The sequence below is a fragment of the Ictidomys tridecemlineatus genome, chromosome 5 (assembly GCF_052094955.1).
Source record: "Ictidomys tridecemlineatus isolate mIctTri1 chromosome 5, mIctTri1.hap1, whole genome shotgun sequence".
Lineage (NCBI taxonomy): Eukaryota > Metazoa > Chordata > Mammalia > Rodentia > Sciuridae > Ictidomys > Ictidomys tridecemlineatus.
In genome coordinates, this window is record NC_135481.1 from 157,595,348 (window position 1) to 157,616,593 (window position 21,246).

Consider the following 21,246-nt stretch of genomic DNA (forward strand, 5'->3'; position numbering starts at 1 on the left):
ATTGCCAGACCCCTGGAGTGACAACTAAAAGTCTTCAGTCATTGCCTTATGTCTGCAGTCACCTTTGATTCTAGGAACACCAGAGCCTCACAGATCACCCCATGATAAGATCACCCCCTAAATGGGAGGCAAATACCCCATGACAGGAACTGAGGCTTCCCTCCTAAGGGCAGGAGCAGTCATCTCCTGGGAACCAGGTTTCCCTCTCAAGTGATACAAAATTCTCCAGGGCCACCGCAAAGAACCAGTCCTGAGATAATGATTAACCAGATCATGGTCTAACCAGCATGACTTACTCTACCAGCTGTGCAAACTCCCAACCATACAAACCCCCAACCTGTCTTTGTTCCAATTTGCCAAACAACCTCTTGAGTTTCTGTCAGTTCTTTAAAGATAGATCTTTGATCATTGTACCCCTATATCTGTTCTTTCTCAGCATGGCCATGACTCAAGCACCTTTCTTGTCTTTCTAATTGGCACATAGACATGAGTGACCACAAAAAATATATTTCAGCATAACTTAAGAGGGACAATTCAGAAGAGCTACAAATTTCTCCATAACAGGACACCTGGGGCTTCCTTATCTGCTTAGGAAAGATCTTTTCATAGGAAGGGATGGGGTCTGACACTTGGCCCAGACAGAATTGCCACAGGTCATCTTCTGATGACTAATACCTGGAAGACTTCATCTGCATAATGAGATCTTTGCTGGATGCATTTGCTTCTTCTCACCTTCCCAGGACTTGTGTTGTCACCTCCTTTACAGTGGTCTCAAGCCTCTTTTCTTTCTATAGCTCAAAATGTTATTGAAGCTTCAACTATCAGGCCCTTTCTTTGAATCTCATACTTGGCATATGGCTCCCATGTTTCTGCACATTAATAAATATCTTTCTTTTATTTTCATAAAAGAAATATGCTTTATTTTTCCTGTTAATGTGTTTATTGCAAGTTTATTTCAAAGACTAAAATTATTGAAACTTAAGAGGTGACAGAATGGCTGTTATCAAGAATACAAAAACAATGAGTGTTGGTGAGGACTCGGGCGGGGGGTGGGGTGGGAAGGCACACTCATACATTGCTGGTGGGACTGCAAATTCGTGCAACCAATCTGGAAAGCAGTGTGAAGATTCCTCAGAAAACTTGGAATGGAACCACCATTTGACCCAGCTATCCCACTCCTCGGTCTATACCCAAAGGACTTAAAAACAGCACAGCATACTATAGTAATGCAGCCACGTCAATGTTTATAGCATCTCAGTTCACAACAGCTAAACTGTGGAACCAACCTAGATGCCCTTCAATAGATGAATGGATAAAGAAACTGTGATACACACATACACACACACACAGACACACACAAATGGAATATTACTCAGCATTAAAAGAAAATAAAATTATAACATTTTCAGGTAAATGAGTGGAGTTGGAGAATATCATGCTAAGCAAAGTAAGCCAATCCCTAAAAAACCAAAGGCCAAATGTTCTCTCTAATAAGTGGATGCTGATCCATTATGGAGGGGGGCATGGGAAAAATGGAGGAATTGTGATTGGGCAAAGTGGGGGAAGGGAGAGAAGGGAGTATGGGGGGGCAGGAAAGATGGTGGAATGAGATGGACGTCATTACCCTAGGTACGTGTGTGACTGCACATATGGTGGGATGCTACATTGTGTACAACCAGAGAAATGAAAAGTTGTGCTGCAATTGTGTGCAATGAATCAAAGTGCATTCTGCTGTCATATAAAACTAATTAGAATAAATAAATAAATAAATAGGGGCATTTTATCACTGTAACCAAAGTACTTGACAAGAACAACTTAGGGAACAGAGATTGATTTTGGTCCAGTTTCAGACGTTTCAGCATATGGTCAACTGGCTTCATTGCTTTGGGCCTGAGATGAGGTAGAACGTCATGGCAGAAGGACGTGGTGGAGGAAAGCTGATCACCTCATGGCAGCTGAGAGGCAGAGATGGAGCAGAAGATAGATTGCCTATAGGCTTTTAGAAATGGGGACCTCAGAGAAAGGGATTCTGCCACTCCACCCTGGGCTAAAGCTTTTTCTGTTTCATTTGATTTGTTTTTGCCTATCTGACTGGAAGGACCCACTCATGCTTGGATGCCAATTCATTCTGTTGTTGCCCCAAGCTCTTCCTTCACAACTCTGACATTAGTCAACCCCAAAGAGTTGTTCTGAACCCAAGCAATTCTTTTGTTTTAAGGAGAAAGTATAGGACAAACTCAGGTTTTAAAAAAGCACATTAAATATCCCATTATGGGAATAAGAAATTAAAATTAAACACTTTCAATTAAGTCAGAGGAAGAGAACAATCAAGAGAGACTTTCTAATGAAAGTTAATTATCAAAAGAGTATAAAAAGCCCTAGACAGAGAGCTACCAACAGTATCCTCCTTAGGACCTCTCCCATGCTGCTGATGCGTTCCTTGGTTGCTTCTAATAAATCTGCTACTGAGTTCTTACCCTCCGTCGTCTATGTGTGTACTTCATTCTCTTCATTCTTCTGGTGTGAGAGACAAGAATCCTCCAGTGTCCACACACCCTGTGTTCCAGGAAAGGGAACAGGAACAAGAAATACCCTTTTAGGGTATGCTCCCAGTGACCCACTTTCTCCAATCAGACCCCACCACCTACAGTTTCCACCACCTTCTAGTAGTTCATTCAACTAACAGTGGATTAATTTACTGATGGGTTCAGAGCATTCACAATCAATCACTTCCCCAAAGCCTCACCTCTAAACATTGCTACACTGGAGACCAAGCCTTCAACACATGAGCCTAAAGGGGACATCCAGCTCTAAACCATAACAACTTCTAATACCCAACAGTGATGTAGGTGTCCGAGTCCAGCTCCAACAGGGGGTCTCAGGAGACAAACGGATGGTGAGGAGTCGGTGAAAGCGGGTGGAGAAACAACACAGGCACCAAAGTGAAGGTGCTGAATCCCCATCTTTACTTGTGAAGTTAATCATATATACTTTTCATTTTGGCAGGCTCACAGTACTTTGTGGTTACAAAACAGGAATCATTATTCAAAGAAACAAAATATTACATAGCTACAGTTAGATAAGAAGAATGTATCTTGGCTTATGCATAAGCAAGCATTTTTACTTTCAGTTCGTGTTTTGCTTTGAGCTGTTTCTGCTAGTTAACTTTTAATAATAGTTAGAAATGTCCCAGACTATTGGCCTATACCTTGACTATTCTTTCCTGACTTACTGACTAGAATCGGCGTCACGGTTATGGCAAGTGGTTAACTTGAAAAGAGAGGCTACTAAATTTAATCAAACAAGAGCAAGAGCACAAACCATTGTGCACAGGAACAAAAACAAGTTGCCCAGTACTAAGCACTAATGTATCTTCTTAACATTAATTCTTCTTCTCTAGATTTTAGTTTCTCAAAAACTTCCTTGACTGTTTTTCCTACAGGGGGTTTTTCATTAAACATTAACAATTTACGCTCCACAGCTGAATCATTGCATTTAGAGCAAACAGATCTATTCTTTAGAAGTAGTTGCATTCATTGGGAAAGTCATGTTTTTTCCTTCATACTTAATGGTCATATGAGAAGTCGCAACTATACTTATTAAAGGAATACAAAAACAAACCAGCCCATTCCCAGAAACATACTGCACCCCTCTAGAGGATGGACGCCTTGCGCCATCCACCTGTAGGGCCTTGCCATTGCCTAGGGGTGCAGCATGTAAGCACTGGAACTACAGCTATGAACCAGACAAAACACCTTGCCCTGTTGAAATTCACATTCTAATGCAGAAAGAGAGACTATAAATCAGACAAATGGTGACTTATGAGCCATGAGAAAAACTAACATGGAAAGAGGAAGAAAGAGTGCTGGGGATGCTGCAATTTAAATTAGAGACTTGGCTCAAAGAAGACCCCAGAACTACAATAGTATAAAAAACTAACCCTAGTCCTTCACGTGAACTCATCTCCTATTTGGTAGGTTTGACCTCCCACCCCAGGGGCCCTAGACACGAGAGTAGCCACTCCAGTCATCTGCAGAAAGCACAAGTGTTCTTGAGACACTTTTATCAGCAGGGGACCAGCTAGCCAAGGAAATGTCATTTCTAATGAAGTTATTCCTCCTTTAAAGCAAACCAAGCAGCAATGGTTCTGGAAGCATTGCTCAAAGCTGGCAACTCAGCAATTTGTTTCTCTTCTCTTTTGAGCAGGGCAGGAAGAGATGAGTGTTGTGTGCCCAGGAAAGAGCTTAAACTCCAAGGTTTAAGCTATAAAGTAAGTATAATAACAATTGTGGCAATTATTGTCATTTAATGGTTTGTGCTAGTGCTGTGTGAGATTGCCTTGTTCCATTCCATAGCCATCCTGAGATAGAGAGATTATCAGTGGGGAGTTAACATTTCCAAGTATTAGAAATTTCCTAGTAGTTACGGTAGTTAGAAATACCTGTCACTCTCTTAAATAGAGAGAAGGTGGTTCTTAGGATTGATGTGGATATATATGAAATTTTTTTCCTTGTGTCTTTGTTTCAGAATCTAAAAGAATGAAGTACCAGTGATCATCTCTAGAATAGGAATTTTGGGGACTTTAACTTCTTGAGTTGTATGTTTATGAACAGATTGAATATTTCAAATGGTGTATTAAGGTTTTGTTAATCCGATAAAGCATTAATTTTATAGGTTGAACTTTACACATAAAATTACAAGTATAAAAGTAAACATATAAGCACCCAATATTTTGATGCCCTCTTTGATTTTATTAATTAAATCATTTTAAAATGTCTCTGTTAGTCAGATTTCTGTAGCTGTGACAAAATGCCTGAGATAAATATAAGGAGGAAAGACATTTTGGCACACAGTTTCAGAGGTTTCAATCCATGATGGTGTGGCCCCATTGCTTTGGGTCTGTGGCAGGGTTGAACATGGTGGCAGGGAGCATGTGGTGGAGCAAAGCTGCTCATCTCATGGCAGTTGGGAAGCAAAGAGAGGGAGCCCCAATATTCTTTTCAAGTGTATGTCCCTGATTATCACCATGAGGGGGTCTGAGGAAGTCTTTCCAGAAGCAGAGGAGACCTCTACCCCAAACTTCCAGGCTTTTAATTTTTTTTTTATTTGTTCCTTTTAGTTATGCACGACAGTAGAGCGTATTTTGACATATTATCTATACATGGAGTATAGCTTCCCATTCTTGAGGAACTTAACAACCAATTCCTTCTACTTTCTGTCTCATTACCATTCTGTCCCCCTCATTTCCCTTCAGTCCCCTTTGTCAAATCCAATGAACTTCTAGTCTCCCTCCGCCACCCCAACTCCAGGCTTTTACTTCTGGGAAACTGAGGCAATACAAAGGTCCCCCTTCAAACCCTGATTCTTGCAATCAAGTCAGAAACATTTCAGACATGTTGCTCAGAGGAACAGGCATAAGTGTGTTGAAGAGATGGGGAAAAGGAAAAGGGACATTCTCAAGGGAGAGGTGGATCCCCTCAGAAAGGAGAGAGGCAATGTGTCTCTCCTATAAGCCAGAAAAAGTTTTCAGAGTCCCACCTAGATCTGTCTCTTGATTTTTGACCGACAGCAGGGTGATAATCAGATTTCCAAGTGCCCACTGCCAAGACAACTCTAGGTCACCTTGGCCCAGGGTGACTGGTTCTAATTGGATTCCCTTTTCTTTTCTTTTCTAATTGGATTCTTAACCATGAATTCTTACAGATATTGTGGTTAGAAGGAATTATCCTTATCTCCCTGAGTTCCAGGATCTGGTCTGTTAAAAGGGTCACAGGTTAACTCAGTTTCCTCTTATCGACGTTATTTTTGGTCTGCGGATAAGAGTTAGTTTGTGGAGGAATATGACATACCTTATCCCATTAAGTCAGGCAGGGCTGCAGATAAATTGCTTCTTGGAAAAGAAAGCATGTGGGGATCAGCACAGTAGGTCCGTTTTATAGAATTATTCCCTTAACCTCATGTTCCCACCATTGGCATCTGTCTGTCTCCTATCAGTAACATAGTAGGGTCATGGGCTTTCTTTGAATTGCCTATAATGAACAATCAAGTGACTTGTAGGACAACAACAGGTGTACTAATCCTGAGAATAAACGGGTGGAAACAAAGGAAGTCTATTAAGAAATTCATCAAGAAAGAAAGATCAATGGGGATAACTTCTGGTAGGGTCTATTAGGTCACTGTAAAGTCAGGGCTTCTGGCCACAGGTTTCTCAGTGCATTTCAGAAAGGAAATTTCCTTAATAGCACAGAGGCACTAAGATAAAACCTGCCCAATCATTGACCCCAGCACTTGCATTAACAGAATTGACTTGTAGAGGAAGGCCCCCTGAATAGGATGGCCACCATGACAATTCTGGAGAGGAACAACCAGGGTCAAAAACACCCACTTCCATCCTGAAGGAAAAGGAAAACTGCTGATTGGTAAAGACTACAGAAGGTGGAACCCAGTTCTAACAAAGTCAAACAGCAATACATTTGGGGACAGCATTGTTTCTTTTGTGGTTCTCTGCTTGGAGATCTCTCTCTCTCTCTCTCTCTCTCTCTCTCTCTCTCTCTCTCTCTCTCTCTCTCTCTCTCTCTCTCCTGCCTAAGTGAATAAGATATATCACATTCCTCAGCAAACTACCTATTATCTGTAGGAGAAATGAAGACCCAAAATAATGTGGATGAAAGAGAGAGAGAGAGAGAGAGAGAGAAATGCTCTCAACTTGAGTTTTACTTTACTGTCACTTTATTTTTCCTTATAAGAAAATTCTCCTACTTGGTTTTTTGTGTCTAACTTAAATTTCCTATTGTCAGGACACACGTACAGAGGTTTGAGGCTTCAGGTTCCTACCCTCCTGTGACAATATCACAGACAATAATCCAATGATTCATTAGGTTTAGCAAAAAGGAAGAGCATTGTTAGTAAGTGAAAGGTGGAGGTAGACATTCTCAGAGAACGAGCAGCAGTCTTGGGCTCTCCTTTGAGGGGAAACTTCGCAAGGTGTGGGTGCAGGGTGGTGGCGTGTGGATGGTTCTGGCCTGGTGATAGCAAGATGTTTTTGGTGGTCTGGCCATTCTCAGGATCTTCAGGTCGATGTTTCCTCTATCTAATCAATAGATGATGTTGGGAATGTAGCTCTGTTATAGGTGTCTTAAAATATTGTTATCTCCCTTTATTTATTCTAAAAATACATGTATTAGTATATTACGTAGGCTAAATAACAGTGCCAAAGCAATTTGCATTAAGAATGAATTTACAGTAACTAAGATTTTTGAGTCAATTTACAGTAACTTTAAGATTTAGATCTCTCAAAATTGGGAGTGACAAGCCTAAGGAAAAAACCAGCCTGGCGGGGGGTGGGGGGGGCGCGGGGGGGGGGGGGCGGGAGTGGGTGGGAAATGTCTGAGAAATTTTAGCAAAATGCTTCCAGATTAAAGTTACAGACTATTTTTCCTTCCCTTTCGTCCTCTTTCTATTTCTCTTTGATTTCTTTTCATTTCTACCTCACAATAACCTCAATTCCTTCCTCGGGCCCCCATTTCCTAAGTATTCCACCACTTAGGATAGCACCACAGGCCAGAGACCAAGTTTTAAACACCTGAGCCTTTAGAGACATTTACGATACGAATCATAACAATTTTCAAGCATTGAGTTGTGTTACTGTTCTTTTAATTTGTGTTATTAGTTTATAGGTTTATTGCATTGTGCATTGTGGCTAAGCAATGTCACTCGTACTGATTTCTGCTTTTTGGAAACATTAGAGCTCTCCTTGTGGCCTAGAATAAGATCAATTTTGAAAAAAAATTCCTTATTTATCATATAAAAGGTATATCAAGCACCCCCCTAATCGAGTTCAATTTCAGCATATAGTAGAAAATTGGTTTTTTTTCAGTGAACATGAACATTACATAATTAAATATTAATTTATCTTGTGTATTTATTCAAAGTCTCTCTGTCATTGATTTTTACGATTTTAGTTGTCAGCTGGTCTCCTAGTTTATATCTTGCTTTCTCCCCTAGCCCCTTTCCTGAATAAAATAGATTTAGGGCAGATGTGTTAACATCTTTCATTTCAACTAGAGTTCTGGCATTTTTCTTTGACTTTCAACCATTTGCATTCCAGCATTTTCATGCTGTGTTACACAGGACATAAATATTTATGTGTACTATAATTTCACTGTGGATTGCATTAGTCATCAGTATAATAAACCTCTTTGCCCCATTCAATGTGTTTGCCTGAGTTTATTCTTTGACTGAAATCCATGTCATGACCCCTCTTCCTTTACATTTGCATTAGCTAATAAAATTTTGTCCATCTTCTATTTTAAACCTCTCTGCATCACTTTATTTTAGATGAGTTCTTTTGAAGGAACATACATCACAATTAAGTTTTATTTTTAAATTCAGCTGGTGAATTTGATTCAATTTCTACCATATTGTTTTATGATTTGGGGGTTTTATAAAACCCTTCCATTTCCGGAGTTCTTCTATGCCTTATGGTTAAACTGAGTGTACTTTATTTCTTTATATATTCTCCAGTTGTTTGAAAAGTATACTTCTTATTTGAACATTCTTTTTTTAAAAAAAATATTTTTTAGTTGTAGATGGACACAATATCTTTATTTTAATTGTTTTTATTTTTATGTGGTGCTGGGGATCAAACCCAGTGCCTCACACATGCTAGGCAAGAGCTCTACCACTGAGCCACAACCCTGGCCCCTGAATATTCCCTTTCTTCGACATACAACTTTTGACTATCCACTGGTGCCGGTACTGTTCTACCTTGTAGCATGATATGATGGAACATAAAATCTTTCCGTTTAGTTGCTTATAATCTAAAACAAGGACAGACAATAAACACATGAAAAATTAAGTAATTCATGGGGCATGGTGCATATCATGAAAAAAATTAAGCAGGATGTTTTGAAGCAGAGTGTCTGAGGGTTTACTTTGGACAGAGAAAATTCCCTGAGAAGGTTGCTTAAACTGTATGAATCAGAAGGACCCAGACAGATTAATTATCTGGAGAGGAACATTCCAGTCTAGATAGAAGGATCAGTTAGAGTCCCCACCCTAAGGTGAGCATGCAGGAGCAGGAAGAAGACCACTGTGGCTGGAGCTAAGGGGCTTAGGGAGAATTGTGGAAGGTTTCCAGCAGGAAAATGCCTCAATCTGATTTGCATTTTTTGAAACAAATTTGCAGTGCTGGGTATCAACCCAGGGCCTTGGGTCTGCTAGGCAAATGCTCAACCACTGAACTATACTCCTGGCTCTTGATTTGCATTTTGAAATGTTCACTATGAGGCCAAGGGAGAAAGAATGGCTGGGTGGAGATGAACAAGGAATGGAAAAAGGAAACAAGTGAGGCAGGCTTGGGGTCACCAGGGAGGGGGGATGGATTAGGCAGACTGTTAGAGATGGAGGCGGGAAGATTAAAGGCATACTCTGAAGTTTGGACCCCCTGGGCAAGCATCCTTAATCATCTTCCTGGAGTGCATTTGGATGTCATTTAGATCACACTTCAGCTGAAATTAGCCATCAATACATTTGTTAAGCTTGGAGGGTGACTTAAATTAGCAAATATTTGCTTCCATTATCTGAAAAATATATTGTCTCTTTTGCAATCTTGAAAAAACCAGAAGTTATAGAGAGACAGGTGGCATGTAAAACTCTGTGTGTGTTTATATGTGTGTTTGTGTGTGTGTGTATGTGTGTGTGTGTGTACCCCAGACCTTTTCAGAGGACCAGTTGTCAGGGGACACTGCAGAAGTCCTGCAGAGGAGAGGGAAAGAGAAATGACACTAAAGTTTTTCCTTGAGCACTTGGGTGAATGGTGACGTCATTTACTGAGATGGAAGAAATTTGGAGGGGAGGAAAAAATAAAGAGTTCTTGTTATCTTTAATTATTTGAAACTGCCTATCATCACTACCAAAATAAAGAAATAGGTGAGTCTGCCCATATACAGCATGGAATTTATCTTACTTTCCAACTCTCTTCTCACACCCCAGGAACTACTTCCTCAGTCTACCTAGTCTTTGTTTGTATTTGCTGAACTTTCAGACAGACAGTCGTGTTAGTGGATCATTATTTTTAGACTACATGACTCATCTTTAAGGAATTATTTTTGTTTGTCTTCACATTTCAACTCAGGCCTAATTATTGTATTTATACAACTAGCTTTCATTATCTTTTCTTTATCATGCACAATGATCTACCTTTTCATCAGCTAGATTATCACATAAAATAGTTATTTATTTTATTTTATTATTATTGGGAATGATGTAGGACCTCGGTTTTCTGAACATATGTGCTTCTGAGAAAAATCTTCTTTCTTCACATGCAAATGAGTGTGGCATTCTCATTTTCTGGGGTAGATTATCTGCAGAGATGGCCCTTGACAGTTTCTCCCATCCTGGTGTGTGCATATCTGTCACTTTTCGCATAAGAGGCTGGTCCTTTTTCCCTCTCCATGAATCTAGTTTTGTCCTCTGACTTGTTTTGGCCAAATGAATGTGGCCAGAAAGTGATGTTTGTGTGACTTTTGTCTTAGGACTTTAAAGGTCTGGCAGCTCCCATTCTTTTTTATAAACATTTTTTTTTTTTTTAGTTGTAGATGGACACAATAACTTTGTTTGATTGATTTGTTTGTATGTGGTGCTGAGGATGGAACCCAGTGCCTCACATGTGCTAGGTAACCACTGAGCCACAACCCCAGGCCCCCGTTCTTGCTTTATTCTATTCAATGCCATGAATAGAATCCTGGAACAGGCTACTGAATGGTGGGGCACCATGTGGAGAGAGAGATGGTGATGGTGGGGGTGGGGTGAAGGGGGGGGGAAGAGGAGAGAGAGAGAGAGAGAGAGAGAGAGAGAGAGAGAGAGAGAGAGAGAGAGAGAGAGAGTTAGTTCTGGACAGCTTCCAGCCAGCCATCCAGTTACCCTGGCCAATGACTTGACCATCTTGGATTATCAAGCCCTAGCAGAGCTTCCAACCAACTGCAGCCTCCTCAGTGACTTCAGCTGCCAAAGCATGGTGCAGAAGAACCCCCAGCCAAGTCTAGCCATACTACAAAATGATACAAATAAATAATTATTATGTGAAGCCACTAAATTTCAGAGCTGTTACAAATCAATAGATAACTGAGACCATTTATTTTCAAAACTCTAAGGATGTTGATTCCTTGCTGACATGGGGAGTGTGTCCCCCAGGGGTTCTTTGGTTGGAGGCTCGGTCTTCAGTGTAGCAATATGAGGAGGTGATAAAACCTTTAGGAAGTGGGACATGGTAAAAGTTCCTTAGGTTATTGGGGGTGTCTCTTCAAAGGAGATTGTAGGATTCTGGTTCTTTCCTCTTTCCTTAAGTTTCCTGGTCATGTGGTGAGAGGTTCTGCTTCACTCCCACCACGATGTGCTATATTGCCACCGTCCCAAAGAAAACGAACCTCTCCTTCCCATCTTGAAATGGAGCATCTAGAACTATAAGCTGAAATAAACTTTCTTGTTTATAATTAATTATCTCAGGTATTTTGTTATAGTGGAAGAAAGCTAGTGCACACCATGTGATTGTTCCCTCTCACCAGCACTCCTATCATGGTGCCATCTGCTGTCATGTTGTATAGACAAAAGTGCCCTTGGAGGGCCAAGCGTTTATCAGCATATTTTTTGGACACCCCAAATTATGAGCTAAATAAATCTCTTTTTTCTCTATAATTACCCAGTCTTGTGTATTTTGTTATAATACTGAGAATGGACTAATACAACTACTTTCTGATATTTAATTTCAGTGATAAGTCTAGGTTCAGCCTGATTTGCTTTTCCTCATCACTATTCATATGGCTTTTAAGTTCTTTAAGAATTTTTATTCCTCTTCCTAATTTAAGTGATTCCTCAGGATAGGTTAAAGTGTGGTTTTCTTTCCATTTATCTGGTGATCAACACAATAAAACTATTTGGTCTCTAAGTCTTTTTCAGTTCTAAAAAGTTTCCTTTAGTGAAATCTTTGATTATTGCTTCTGTTTTAATTGTCTTGATTCCTTCATCTAGACAAGGGTTAGTAACTACTTGACAAAAGTGGCCCTCTACCTATTTTTGCAAATAAATTTAGTAAATAAATTTTATTGGAACCTAGCCATATCCACTTATTTACATAATAATGGTGGTACAGTTTCTTTCATGTTTCAACAATAGTTTTAAATACTTGCAATGAGACCATCTGTATTAAGCATGTCTTATTATTATGTATTATGTCTGATGCTTTGACACCTGGGGACTGATTGACAGTGGACTTACTAGCCTTCCTAGAGTAGGTTAATATCAAACAGCAAATGATTCTTTCCAGCTGCTTTTTAAATGCAAACCATGCAATTTGAAGCCCATACTTCAGCCATCCTTTGTGGTCTCTCACACTTGGGACACTGTCCACTGTGGGCCCAGACACCAGAAGACTAAGGATAGTAGCTATGCCCCAGAACTCACTGAAATTATTTAAACTAGCCAATCCTCTATCCTCAGCCTGCTTACCCTGCCTTGCCTATCCCTATGAAAACCACAATAAAGTCTCCTGCTCACAGCTTTCCCTCATTCTTTCCACCTCCCAACCAACTGGCACTTCTGGAGTGTAGCTCTCCATGACATGATGTCTCTTGGACTATAACAAAGTATCTTTTCAATGGCAATCATCTCATTTAATGACAATCATCTATTGGTTTCACTATACACGACTAATAATAAAACTTACTTTAAAAAGACATCTGACTCTCAAAGGGTCAGATACTGCAATGTGGCCCTTTGTGAAAAGTTTGCTGACCCATGCATGTCCTAGGACATCCATTATCCTTAGGTCATGTAACTTCATTTACTTTATTTGTCTTGGCTTCACTACCAGGCATTGTTCTTGAGCCTGCTCCAATCTGTCCTCATCTCTACACAAAACAGCATTTGTGGAAGTCAGTATTGACCTGTATGTTAAACAGCTTTTTGTCACCATGACCAAAATACGTGACAAAACCAATTTAGGAGGCTGGGAATTTGGCTCAAGCGGTAACACGCTCTCCTGGCATGTGCGGGGCGCTGGGTTTGATCCTCAGAAACACATAAAAATAAAATAAAGATGTTGTGTCCACTGAAATAATTAAAAAATAAATATAAAATAATTCTCTGTCTCTTAAAAAAAAAAAGACAACTTAGAGAGGAAAGATTCATTTTGGCTCACAGTTTCAGAGATTTCCATCCACAGTTGGAGGGCTCCATTGCTTTGGGGCCGAGGTGAGGCTGAGCATCATGTGAAAGGATGTGGTGGAGGAAAGCTGCTCAGCTCACGGCAGTCAGAAAGCAGAGAGAGACCAAGAGGAAAGGGCCAGGGACAAGACATACTCCTCAGGAACACAACTCTGCCATGCTCCACCTGCATAAAGTTTCCACCACCTCCCACTAATCCATTCAAATCCATCAAATGGATGACCCACTGATGAGTTGAGGACCCTCAGGATCCAGTCACTTCCCCAAAAGCCACCTCTGGACATTGCTGTAGTGGAGAGCATGTCTTCAACACTTGAGTTTTGGGGATCATTCTAAATTCAAAAGATAATACTGTTGTGGGGCAGGTCACTCAGAAAACACACCAAGTCCTAATTTTGTCCAAATTGAAGAGTTTGTATTTAGCCAGCCAGTCAGTGGCTGCTGCCCGCAGGACCCATAACTGTCTCTGCAAGGAACAGCCCCAAGCCTGAGCATTTTAGGATACTTATAAAGGCAAAAACTACATCTGGGTTGATGCAGCTGTAAGCAAGCAGGTAGAGAAGCTGGACTGGGCAATTAGCGAGACAACGCAATGGGTACCTTGGTATTTCCCACAGGACTTTCCAGGTTGGCAGAGCAGCAAGCAAGCAGAAGGGAAGTTGGTCAAAATGACTCTAGTTCAGTACACCTTAGAGAATGGTTACTAACGTCTAGACAATCAATCTCTGACCATGTACATTGCCCAAGAAAAATGGAAACCAAAGAGAAGGATTCTAAGTGGTATAAGAATTGATATGTTGTGTTGCCAAATATGCTATGCTCGGTAACTACTAATGGGTACAGAGGTGGAGCTTTCCCACCGGAGAGGCATTTCTTACATGATGTGGAGTCTCAGGGTAAAATGGATTCTGTTTGGACATTGCCCATCGAGCCTGGCCCATGACAATACCCAGATGTAGCCAGTTCTGTGAATGCTTACTTCCCTCTCTTCATTTTTCTTCGCTTGACTTATTTCCCCAGTGTTGCTAAGTGCTGTTTACTCTTGGCTTGCATGCCCCTGTCATGCTCTATGGATCTGTCCCTACTTCTTGCAATGCTCTTTATTCTGCTTTCCTGGCTCTACCTGTGCCACCAGATTCCAGTTGGCTTCTCCTGTTTTCTTTCCTCCCTGCCTCCATTCACTCCAGTCCTTTCTGCACATTTTCCTTCTCTCTGGGTAATTCATTCTTCCTTTCGCTTTACCCACTACCTCTGCAAATGTTTACGAATCTCTGATGCTGGCCCTGACGTTACGCCCCGATCTCCCAACTTCCACACCTACCTTCTTATATATCTTCTATGCATCAAGACATCACAGTTGTTTTCAGTATTATCATGTCAGAATTAGACTCAGGAGTTTTAAATCTCCAAATGGTTTTTCTTCTTTATCTTACCATTATCCTTGATTTTCTGCTTTTTATTTACTCCATACTAACAACGCTGCAATCAAATCTCCCTGCTCTCCCCACAAGAGGCAGCCTGAAATTTCCCTTTTTCCCTCCCTCACTCCCAATGCCATCAATTTGGGTCAAGCCATCCCTTCTCAAGTGAACCCCTGCAATAGCTTTCTGGTTGGGATATTGCAGCTACTCCTGCCCCCTACTGGCCATTCTGCACGCATTGGGCAGAATGATGTACTTCAAAGAGAAATTGGCTCCCTTCACCCAAATCTGCTCAAACCTAGGGGTTCTCCTTGTTCTGAGAAGAAATCCACAGTGTCTCTCATGGCTCACAGAGTCCTCATGTCTCTGAGCCATGCCTGCTTTTAAGTTTCATCTCTTGCCACTCTCTCCCAGCCACTTTGCTCTTGGCTTTTCTTTGTGTCCTTGTACACACTGTATTTGATTCTACATCAGCGCTTTTGAGCCAGACATTTTCTCTGCCTGGAACACCTTCTTCATCGCTTTATGCATATATACATCTTCCACAGGGCACAATTCTGAAGACCTTTGTTTTAGTTAGTTTTTTTTTTTTTGGTGTGTGTGTGTGTGTGTGTGTGTGTGTGTGTGTGTGTGTGCATGCGTGTGTTTGTCTTTTGTGACCCAAAGGCCTGAATAGAACAACATAGAGGAGGGAAAGTTTAGATGGGGCTCACGACTTCAGAGGCCTCAGTCCATAGCTTTGTACCAAGGTGAGGCAAAACATCATGGAAGAAAGGTACGGCAGAGGAAAACGGTTCAGAACATGGCCACCTGGAAGCAGAGAGAGCCCTGTTCCCCAGGGACAAGATATAGTCCCCAGTGCCTACTTCCTCTAACCACACCCTAACTGCCAAAGGTTGTGGTCCAGTTAATTCATATCAGTGGACCAGTCCACTGGCTGGGTTATGCCTCTAATAATCTTGCATCGTCTCACACATGAGCTTTGGGGGACACCACATATTCAAACCACAACAACCATATATAGCTGAAGATTATTTTTATGTCCTCATAGTTCAGTGATAGTTTGGCCATTTACAAAGTCCTAGATGTGAAGCTACCATTCTTTATACCTTGAAAGCATTATTCTTTTGTCTTCTTGGGTTGAATGTTGCTGTTCAGGAAGCCTGAAGTCATTTTAATTCTGGCTGTATTGTAGGTGAGCTTGTGTTTTGGAAAAAGACTCAAAGACAAGTACAGGAGTTAGGAAGTTTTATAGCACCAAAAATGGAAGGCCTTGGTGTTCCCTGACAGGAGGTTGCTGGCCTAGAGAAGCTGTTGGTGAGCTAACAGGAAGTGGGGCGTCCTTTGTGATTGGCTAGGGGTGCATATTTTATTTTCCCTAGTCAGTCCCCAGTTGGAAATGGGGACAAAATTGTGGAAGCTGTCAGTTATTCTTCAAACCCTGGTAGTTTGGGACTAATGGTTATCAAGGTTATTTTTTAGACATGGTGATCTCACTTATTGGACTGACTTACAAGTCCCAGGCTGGCTTCCTGGGCTGGCTCCTGTAGATAATGGCTTGGTTTTCGGAGATGGTTGCTAGAAAACCAAAGGTCGTAGGTTAGAGTTTTATTTTTGCATATGGTCTGGCCACTGCTCATTTGGATGTCCAGCCGTTCAGCTCCCAGAGATCATCTGCTGTTCCCTACCAGGTGGCCCTCTCCATAGCCAGCTCACCATGTGGCGCTTCGCTTCTTCTGGTCAGTAGAACAGCATTGCTCACTCTGAGGCATTTTGGAAAGTTGGAGTTTTAGATGCATGACATTATTTGTCCCCAGGAGTGGCAGCCCTTCACTTTTGCCATATTCCATTGACTAGAAACCAGAAACACAGGAACTATTCAAACTGAGGAGAAGAGGATTCCACCAGGGCTTACCTTTAGGACACAGATCAAGGGACATTTTTTTTCCCCACTACCCAGGATTCTGCCTATTCCAAAAGGAGAAAGGATGAGCCCCCTAAGGGAAGCCCCAAGCCCTGGAGGACAGCTGTTGGCCCCTGCAGTTTATTGGCTTTCCACCAGACATCGCCTTTGCTTGGGGTTTCATCTTTAAACCCCTAGAAGGAACTCTGGAAGAAAGACATTCCCATAGTCACTCTGTGTGCCCGGTGGCCTGCTAGAAAGAACAGCACAGTGTTGCTCATCCCTGGAGGCCTCTTTCCAACGTTCCTCATGGCAAAAGCCTTTTGTGATGTCCTCATATTCTCTCTCTCTAACACCTGTGGTTGGGCAGCGGCGGTTGATTTCTGAGGGAAAGAGGTCAGCCAACAAGTGTCACAGGGTAAACAGATTGAAAAGCTAGAGAAGAAACGACAAGCTTTCTTACAAACTGTTCTCTGGATGCCAGATCTGGCCCGTTCTGTTCAGTGAACACTAATTATCCCCAATTCACTCCCTGGCTCTCTCTGGCTTTCTAATGCTAACGTAAGTGAAAAAAGCTGGTCCTCAAATAATCAGCTAGGCCTGCCGGGCCTTCCTTGTCTTTTCTACTGTCTTCAAGTGAGGAGTCCTGCAACTCCTAGCCCAGAGTTTCCCCATGAGTACTCTATCCTGTTCTAGGACAGTGGGACCCAATGCTGGCTCCATAGTACAATCACCAAATCCTGATGCCCGGGCCACATCCCAGACCTTTTAAATTAAAGTCTTTAAACCGGGACACAGGCATAACAAGTTTTATCACTACCCAGGTGATTCTAATATCTATATTTATACGACTCATTATCCTAGAAGCAAATTTTACATCAGTTCCCAGTCTTGGTTGAACATTGGAATCCTTTGAAAAGTTTAACACACACACACACACACACACACACAAACACATACGCACACACTCTAGAGACTTGATGTCTTTAGTCTGGGCTCTAGCTTGGGCACCGGGAGTTTTTAAAGCTCTCCAAGGATGAAAACCACCAACTTCACATCCAGGTAGTGAGATGCTCATAAAGAGCAGACCTCAGTCCTCTGCTCTGTTCAGTAAGGAAAGGGGCAGCTGTCCAGTTTTAAATATTATTCAGAGAAGAGGCAGTCAGAACACCAGGATCTGTGCTGCTTTTGTTCTTAAAGTTGAAATCATCAAGAATATTAATTCAAGGATAGGTCAGATTCCCCACTTTTAGGAAAATTTTTTCCAAGCAAGCAAGTTGAAACTTTCCTTTGATACCACATTTTTGCATGTGTTTGCTTTTATAAGCAGCATTAAGAGAATGTTATTCATATCCTCCATCTGGGAAGTCAGTTTGAGTTTGCAGAGCAGTTCCCAAACATCCCTTTGGTTTCAGCAGTGAGATCACTGTGCCCTGGAGTTGCCAAAGAAATCTGCATGGAGAAGTTGACACGTGGGCTGGAGTCTGAAGGGTAGGTCTCACTGGGCTGGAAGAAGAGGCTGAGGCTCCAAGAGGGCACAGAGGGCTAATGGTGTGAAGGTAGGGTTATGCATGGAGTTCTGTGCAACAGACAGTGCAACTCAAAGGGTATGAGGGGGTGGGGTTAGTTTTCCAACTACATCAGTGATAAAGTTTTTTTCTCATTCTTTTTTTCCAGAGGTTCTTGGCCAAATGGTTGTTTTTAAATTTTTTAAAAATTGATTTTTAAAAAATAAATGACAGCGGACAGAATGCATTACAATTCTTATTACATATATACAGCCCAATTTTTCGTATCTCTGGTTGTATATAAAGTATATTCACACCAATTTGTGTCTTCATACATGTACTTTGGATAATAATGTCCATCACATTCCACCATCCTTGCTAATCCTCTGCCCCTTCCCTTCCCCTCCCACACCTCTGCCCTATCTAGCCCTCCCATGCTCCCCCCCTTACCCCACTATGAGTCAGCCTCCTTATATCAGAGAAAACATTTGGCCTTTGTTTTTTGGGGGGGATTGGCTAACTTCATTTATCATTATCTTCTCCATCCATTTACCTGCAAATGCCATGATTTTATTCTCTTATATTGCCGAGTAATATTCCATTGTGCATATATGCCACATTTTTATTTTATCCATTCATCTACTGAAGGGCATCTATGTTGGCTCCACAGTTTAGTTATTGTGAATTGTGCTGCGATAAACATTGATGTGGCTGTGTCCCTGTAGTATGCTGTTTTTAAGTCCTTGAGTATAGACCGAGGAGAGGGATAGCTGGGTCAAATGGTATTTCCATTCCCATTTTTCCAAGGAACCTCCATACTGCTTTCCATATTGACTGCACCAACATGCAGTCCCACCAGCAGTGTATGAGTGTACCTTTTTCCCCACATCCTCACCAACACTTATTGTTGTTTGTCCTCATAATAGCTGCCATTCTGACTGGAGTGAGATGATATCTTAGAGTGGTTTTGATTTGCATTTCTCTAATTGCTAGAGATGATGAACATTTTTTTCATATATTTGTTGGTTGATTGTATGTCCTCTTCTGAGAAGTGTCTGTTCAGGTCCGTTTGTTGATTGGTTATTTATTTTTTTGGTACTTAGCTTTTTGAGTTCTTTATATATACCCTAGAGATTAGTGCTCTATCTGAAGGTGCATGTGGTAAAAATTTTCTCTCTGTAGACTCTCTCCTCATGTTATTGTTTCCTTTGCTGAGAAGAGGATTTTTAATTTGAATCCATCCTATTTATTGATTCTTGATTTTACTTCTTGCGCTTTAGGAGTCTTGGTGAAGATTATGGTCTATCTTTTCTTCCATTAGTCACAGGGTCTGTTCTAGTGCCTAACTTTTTGATCCACTTTGAGTTGATTCTTGTGCAGGGTGAGAGATAGAGGTTTGATTTCATTTTGCTACATATGGATTTCCAGGTTTGCCAGCACCATGTGTTGAATAGGCTATCTTTTCTCCAGTGAATGTTTTTGGCACCCTGTCTAGTATAAGATAATTGGTTAGTCTCTATGTCCTCTATTCTGTACCATTGGTCTACAAGTCTATTTTGGTGCTAATACCATGCTGTTTTTGTTACTATAGCTCTGTTGTATAGTTTACATTTTTCTAATAAGTCTTACACAGACCTTTAATTGAACTCAACTTCTTCAGGTACTTTCTTTGTATATTAGAGGGAAGAACAACCCCAGAAGACTGAAGGACTTGGAGATCCTTGACTTACATGGTGGGGAACTGTGGCTTCCACAGTATTCACTAGTGGCCTAAGGAAGTGACGTCAGAGTGATTTTCATGGGCTCTGCCTTTAAGCCATCTGGAACATCACTTTTCTAGTTGAATGGAAAAAGACTGATCCTATTCCGCCATCTTCTGGAGTGTTTCCATAAGTCCTGTGTTTACGGCATGTCAAGTGGAGGGTGGAAATAAGAAGAGCAGCTCACTGTACAAGCTCTGAGTGTTCAGTGGTGTACCTGACGCTGGAGAATGAACACATTTTGCAATTCTTACATTCCAATTCAAGTCTTAGTCCATGCATGAATTGTATCCTCTACTGGAAAATGATGTTATTTATTCAAGTATGAAATGATTTTAAAAAGTCACCTTATATGGGTTTGACCAGATATTACAAGCCCTCAGGAAACTGAAATACCCCTTACCTTGTGCACCCCATCCCCACTAGACAGTGTTCCTAGCGCTCCCAGTTCTCAGCCCCATCCCGCCAAGCCCATCCTCTGGTATAATCATAGAGGGATCTATTTCCACACCTCGTGTGTGTGTGTATGTGTGTGTGTGTGTGTGTGTGTGTGTGTGTGTGTGTAGATGACGGCTGGTGCCATTGTATCCCTGGCATCTCCAAGTACTACTTGCAGTGAATTTCTCACCAAAAAACTTTCAGAGGTGGCAAAATCAGAGTGGCAAAATTTGACTCCCAAATCATTATCAAAATAAGTCTCAAAATAATTACAATAGTAAAATGTGATCAATCTTGTTATTCCTTGAGTAACAGCAAGCCTGTAAAAATTTCCTAGGTTTTACTAACAGTCATAACGTTTTCAAATACAGAAAGACTGACTTATAAATACTTAGAATACTGGGAAAATTACTTCTCTCGCCTCTCTTTAAACCCCTAAAAGGTACTTTCAGGAGAAAAAAATGATAAAGGCAAGTAGTTTTACAACAAATGACAAAACAAATGTAGAAAAATCATATTCATATTTGTGCAAATATGAAAAAATTAGTTTATCTCTTCTAAAAAGATAACTAAAGTTTCTTGCTACATCTCCTTTTAAGGTAAAAAAGCTTATTATGAAGAAAATGATATTTGAGGATGAACTTCTACCTTCATAATTCTTTTAATTTCTTTCTTTTAAGATAGTCCCCTAAAACAGAAGTTAAAAGTATACCATGTAATTTTCCCCCAATTTTATACTTTCATGTACATATGACACTTTGGGAAACATCATGAAATTTTAATTCTGAAAAATGAAGCAGCAAAGCTTCAATTCAAACCAGCACAATCTCTCTGCTTCATTCTGACCTCTGAACGAACTCTGCTTAGTTTTCTGTGCCTTCTTTTTCTTTCTTTCTTTCTTTCTTTCTTTCTTTCTTTCTTTCTTTCTTTCTTTCTTTCTTTCTTTCTTTTTTTCTTTCTTTTTTTGTGCAGTTTTGAATAAAATATAGGTACCA